Here is a 6,170-nt window from a genome sequence, read left to right as displayed (position 1 = left end):
AGCTGTGAGAGCTGTGTCCCTCTCGGAGCATGAGGGGGGCCTCGAAGCCTTCACAGTGAGGAGGCTCTTGGCCTCTGAAGGCAGCGAGCCCTCTAACGGGGGTTCACCTGTTTCTCCTGAAGCACGGTAAACAACCCGGTAAAAAAAAAAACTACAACCACAACCTCCAAAAGGAGAGACCGCTGAATTCATAGATTGCAAAAACTCAAAAACAGAAAGAGGCGGAAATGCAATAGAGATGGTCTCCGCTTTTGCTCTCTCGACATCGTGTGAATATTATTAGTACCAGTATTCATAATAAAAAAAAAAAGAGCAACACCAACCTGGAAATTGTGTGCGTGTGTCTTGGGGGCAGAGGAGAGGGAGAGCCCTGAGGAAAGAGCCGATGCTGCTCGGGCCAAACAACGAGTGAGAGAGCAGAGATCCCATGACCACACGCGCACACACTTGAAATGAGGAGTCGTCAGATTTAATTGAGGAAAGACACGCTTGTGGTTGTTTAGGGTTCTCGATATACTCCATTTGGTTAATATTTCATTGCATACAGACGTCCGGAGGGGAAACACCTTGATGTATTTTTGATGAGATCAGATCACTGACTGTCATGGCTGCTCCCTGTGGTCCTGCAGGTGTACTAATCTAATCCCTGTGTGTGTATGTGTGTGTGTCTGTCTCTCCCTCTGGGTGGTATAAGCTCGTGGGTGGTGGCGTTGGAGAGATTGATATTTGAATTGTCAGCGTGTGTGAATGTTAATCTATATGCGTACTGGTGGTGTTTCTATTAGCTCATGCATGAATTGTAGAATTGCCTAAAACTTCTCTCTCGCACATCCTTGTTCATCACATGCGTTCGGGCGTCTTGTGACACTTGGTGCTTCCTGAGCTGGCAGCGCTGCGCTGTATGCCAGCTATGTGCTCTGCAATAATGAACTCTTCTCTGAGCCGTTCCAGCCATTCGAGCTGGGAGGAGTGAGAAAGGGCCATTTGTCCAAAGTCTAGAGCAGACAGTCGAGTCTATTGATGAGATGCTGCAGCTAATCGGGAATAGCGGCCGCCGTGCCCTGAATAGCTGTGTTGATGCGTTTGAAAACAAATTACAAAATGTAATGAGGGGGAAAAGGGAAACCAGTGCCACACACAAAAGTCAGCCGGTCCCCTTCGTCACCGCTGCCGAAAGGTTTTTATTTTCACATCATTGGGGCGTCCAATAAAAACAAAATGGCGGGTTGACCGTGATGTTGGAAAGAAATGGCTCCAACTGTAACGTCAGTTTGAGAATTCTGTTGGCATATCCTCATTGACATAAATGGGGGGTGGACAAAATAAAACACCTTTCCTTTACAACTGTGCGGCCCAAGACAGCCGGAGAGAGCAATGCAACCGAATGCAACAACTCTCTAAATCCGTTTCAACAAATTGCGTTGATGGTTGTAGTTTCAGCTGGAACCGAAACCCTTTCCATTGGCTCCTTTTTTCTTTCGGTGGTATGTTTGTTGCCGTTTGCATGAGGCCGGAGGCCGATGTGTCACCACTGTTGTTCAGTTGTGTTGTGTGATGCTGTGATGACTTAGTGGGAGGGGTCGGAGCCACGGACTTAACCAACATTCACTGTTTTCTTGTGAGCTCAAGGCCACCGGGCCACGCTGCACATGTAAACAAACAAACCCTACACACACGCAAACAGCAGTAGCCCCGACAGTAAGACCGAATCCCTCACAATGACATATTTCACTGTATTCAACGCAATTTGCCTTATTAGCATAACAAAATCTGTTTTTTTCCCAACGCTCCTCGTTTAAAAGACTTCCCCAGAACTCTCAAAGGGCTTGTCAAGACGCACACTGGGGCCCAAACTCTTTCTGTTTCTCTGTGCCCACGTGTTATACGCTTTCGGTCCGGGGCTGCTGAATGGGCCCCTGTGTTTGCCCTCTCCTTATCGCGTGACCTTTGATCTGTTTGGACAGCGTGACCAGCGAGGCTGAAGGGAGAAGAGACGCCCCGAGTCAGAGCACGGGAATGACCTGGCACAATTCAATCGCAAAAGAAACAGGCGCTGAATTGAATGGAAGAAAGAAGGGAAAAAAAGAAGAAGGAAAAGAAAAAAAACATCGATGGCATGTAAAGAAGTATTAGGTGCACATGTATGCTGATAACAATGTAAATATGAGTTGTGCAATGCTCTGTCAGGGGGTTCCCTGTGTTAGCCCATGACTCATCGCAGTCATGGGCAGTCATGACAGACTTGCCACACCTGAGCTATACCTGCTTTCTGACTCCCACATCGAAAAAAACTAATTTGTCCTAAAACTCTGTGGAGCATCATGGCACCGCTTTCGATGAAGTCTCTACTCTCGGGCGTAGAGTATAGATTAATAGCACATTCAGCCTTTGTCCTCTTAACGCTTTGTCCCCCCCTCCCTGCTGTCCTCTCGCCACCCTTTTACCACTGCTGCCTCCCCTGTCGACACCCTGCCCCGGTCCCGGGTCTCTCAACCTGCTGTAGCGGTTAATGCTTTTTGTCACTGCATTGACTTTGTGCACTGTACTGATGTCCAGGTTCATACCAGCCATGCTCCACCCTTCACAAAAACAGCCTTTTATTAGCCACTTCCATACTCTTATGCTCCCCTTTTTCTATATGTGTTCTTGAGAATACACTATTCTTCCCTTTTGCCCAATGTTCCTGAAACATTTCAGTGTGAAATGCACATTTAATATTTCCACCAGATCGGTCAACAGGAAAAAATATGAGCCGACCGGAGCGTAATCCATCAGCATCTCACAATGTTTGTCCAAACATTAAAACATTAAAAGTTGTCGCCTGTGAAGTGTGGGACGACCACGCAGTGACGTGTTCGCCCAGCAGAGGGCTGAAGCAGCACCTCACTGCAGGAAGGGCTGCAACAGAAACAATAACTCCCAAACAGGATAGAAGAGCTCTGTATGAAACATCCAGTGCTTCTTGCACATAGTCTTTTTTCCCTTATCTCCCTAAAAGTCCTACGTTCTCTCTCAATCTAAATTCCGTTTGAAAAGCTATGATCTGAGCTAATTGCCATGTTAAATACCAACTAAAGATTTTTTTAAAAAGCATGATTTTCTTCCTATATCATACTTGAGTTTTCCACCGTTGGAGCCGAATAGGGTAAATGAAGCACTGTCCTTGGCAACAAGGCAACAACAACAAAAAGCCTCTGCCACTCTCTCAACCGCCGTGGCCACTGTTGCCACGGAGACCCATTCAGATGCCCGGTGGTGACCTCTGACCCGAGGGGAGGCTGGTGAATGTAGCTGAAAGGGGCGGCTGGGCCGGGGCATCTGGGGTATCATCTGGCGCATAACAAAAGCCCCTCGCCAGCTGGGGAGGAGGGCAGGAGATAGAGGGAGAGCTGGAGGAAGGGGCACAGAGGAGAGGGGAGTGGAGAGAAAGAGAGAGAGAGCGCCCTTTCTTCTGGCCCTCTTCAGAGAGAGTGGCCATTGACACTGTGCATCTCATTAAAATATGTGCACCCCCCTCTCTCCATCCCTCTCTGGAGCACAGGGCCCAGGCAGCTGCCTGTCCTGCTCTGGCCATTCAAGCTCAAGTGCAGTCCACTGCCGGATAGAGAGAAAAGAGGCAGACAGAGAGAAGGTTGGGGGGGGGGGGGGGGGGGGGGGGGTCGAAGAGGCCTTGGACATATGCCACCACCACTGGGACTGGAGAGGCTGCACAGAGAAAGACATCTCTCTGCTGCTGCAACTGATTCCTTTTAGTTGTTTTACTTGTGCTTAAAAACTCCCATCAAGTTGAGGGTAAAACAAAAATGGTGCAGATTAGAGAGGCGATGTGGTCGGAGGATCAAATCCAATTTCCCCTTTGAGTCAACAAAAAAAAAAAAAAATGACTGCATGCCTACCGAATGATTCCATTGCCCTATGTGTGGGATAAAGCACAGCATGCTTCCTGAGTTGTTTATTTTTGCGGGGAGGCTAATTTCTTTATTTTTAAAGACGTAAGTGAGCTCAAGAGTGATGTGATGTCACCAAGGCGCCAGACACGGCCCCATCCGCGTGAAGCCGGACAGCGGGATAAAACATGCAAACAGCTGCCGGGTGGCAACACGCGTAATCACAGACTGCAAACAATGACACACACATGCACACACACACGCACACACACACACACACACAACCACCCAGAGCCCCTCTACATCCCCTGCGTCCCCGAAGGTTATTGTGGATATGCACGGGGCTCTCTGGGGGTCATGGTCATGCAATGTGTGTGTGTGTGTGTGTGTGTGTGTGTGTGTGTGTGTGTGTGTGTGTGTGTGTGTGTGTGTGTGTGTGTGTGTGTGTGTAGTCAAGAGAGCACAGCGGGACTGCTGTCAAAACAGAAAATTGGCCACGGGGCGTAGAAAGGTGGGGGATCTGTAATAAAGCAGGGGAGAAATTACCAATATGAGGGGCGGGGCCTAAACTGGTGGGTGCTGTGCTAATGAGATGATAAACGCTGCAGGTAGTGGGGTACCGAAGCACAAACAAAGCCGTAATTACTCAGAGGAACATAATACGTTTAAATGTGCAGCGTGGGTCCATTTGCGCCCACGGAAGACACGTCGAGCATGTGATTGGTCCAGAGTGACCAACTGAAATGCAGCTTTTCTTTGCACTGTTTTCAACTCTTCATGAACTAGTTTGGGTTCCCAAATGCAAGGGTACATCAACTCTCTCTCTCTCTCTCTCTCTCTCTCTCTCTCTCTCTCTCTCTCTCTGAGATGAATGGGGCTCTGCTTGTGGATTTTAATTACTACTCTGTCGAGGTGGGAATTGGCCATGCATTAAATTGGAATGAGACACATTTTTTCCCCTCAGCAGGGGCGGGAGGAGAATGGAGGGTAAAAGGAGAAACTGGTTACTGTACATTAATTGAACCGTCCAGTGGCACAAAGTTCTCACACAACTGTGCAAAGCTGATGCAAAAAAAAAAAAAAAAGGGATGAAGTGCACATTTTTGCATGCATATGAGAGCACTGAGAGGTGTTCTATCGTGTTTCAAAGGACACGTCTTGTTTCACCTGTTTATTCACAAGAAAGAGGGAGATATCTTTTCTGTCAAACTCGTGGCATAAATGTGACTTATTTTTATTAATCAAAGGCCCGGTGGCTTCTTCTCTTTGGATTGCGGGAATTTACTTAGCCAATTTACTGTAAGTGGCAGTAGTCATCTATAGAGGCAGAGCACTGCAGGGCTCCGGCACTGTTGGCAAGGGCATAGGCAGTTATGATGAAGGTCTATCTGTGTCAATTACCTCTGATTAAAAAGGACATTACATAGGTCAAATTCCATTTTGCAGTCTGCCAGTGCGGCTTAGCAGCATCAAAGAAATGTGAGCTTTGAATCCATTCTCACACACACACACACACGGGAGGGCTCATATTGCAGGTGTGGTGCTCAGTGGACCTAGGAAAGCACTGTTTCATTTTCGTCATCCAATTTCAGGAAGTAAAAAAAAAAAGTCTTTTCCTCAAACAGGTCATTAAAGCACCTGAGTTCTGGCGGACATGGTGGAGATGTTAAAGTTAACGACCAGGACGTTACCCTTGAATCGCTGATGAAATGTAAAATGTAAATACCTTTGGGAACCTAGAGAGCGAGTTCCGTTTCGCAGCACCACTCGAGATGTTTTACTCAAACACATGTAGGTCAAATACCTGCCAAATACTTTGATACTCCTGCAAAGCTCTGTGATAAACAACATATGTCGGCCGCCAAACAAGAGCAAGCATTTGCTTTGTTCATTAGTTAAATCAATGACCAATGACACGGTCATGTCATATTTACCAGTCTCATGGCTTGATGGCGATCGCCTGGACGCTCCATTAAACAGCTGACTGGTGGTGTGACATCTTTCTAGATGGATATATCGGAAGTCTGCTCATAGCCGGAGCACATGTGGTAGTGCGTGTTGAGAGATATATCTCACTTGCATTCAGCTCTCATATAATAATATTAATAATAATCTCTGCTGCATGGCGGTGTTGTGGGACACAGAAGGCTGCTAAGGATTCACCGGTTGCGTGACCTTAAGAATCCGATCATAAGAGGGGCCACATTTGCTGGAGCCTTTGAAATGTCAGCCGAGAAACGTTGACTCTGGATCCAGACACAGCGGTGCACTGTTATGTCTCAT

This window comes from Cyclopterus lumpus, chromosome 9 (assembly GCF_009769545.1).
Source record: "Cyclopterus lumpus isolate fCycLum1 chromosome 9, fCycLum1.pri, whole genome shotgun sequence".
NCBI classification, from domain to species: Eukaryota; Metazoa; Chordata; class Actinopteri; order Perciformes; family Cyclopteridae; genus Cyclopterus; species Cyclopterus lumpus.
This window is presented reverse-complemented; position numbering follows the sequence as displayed.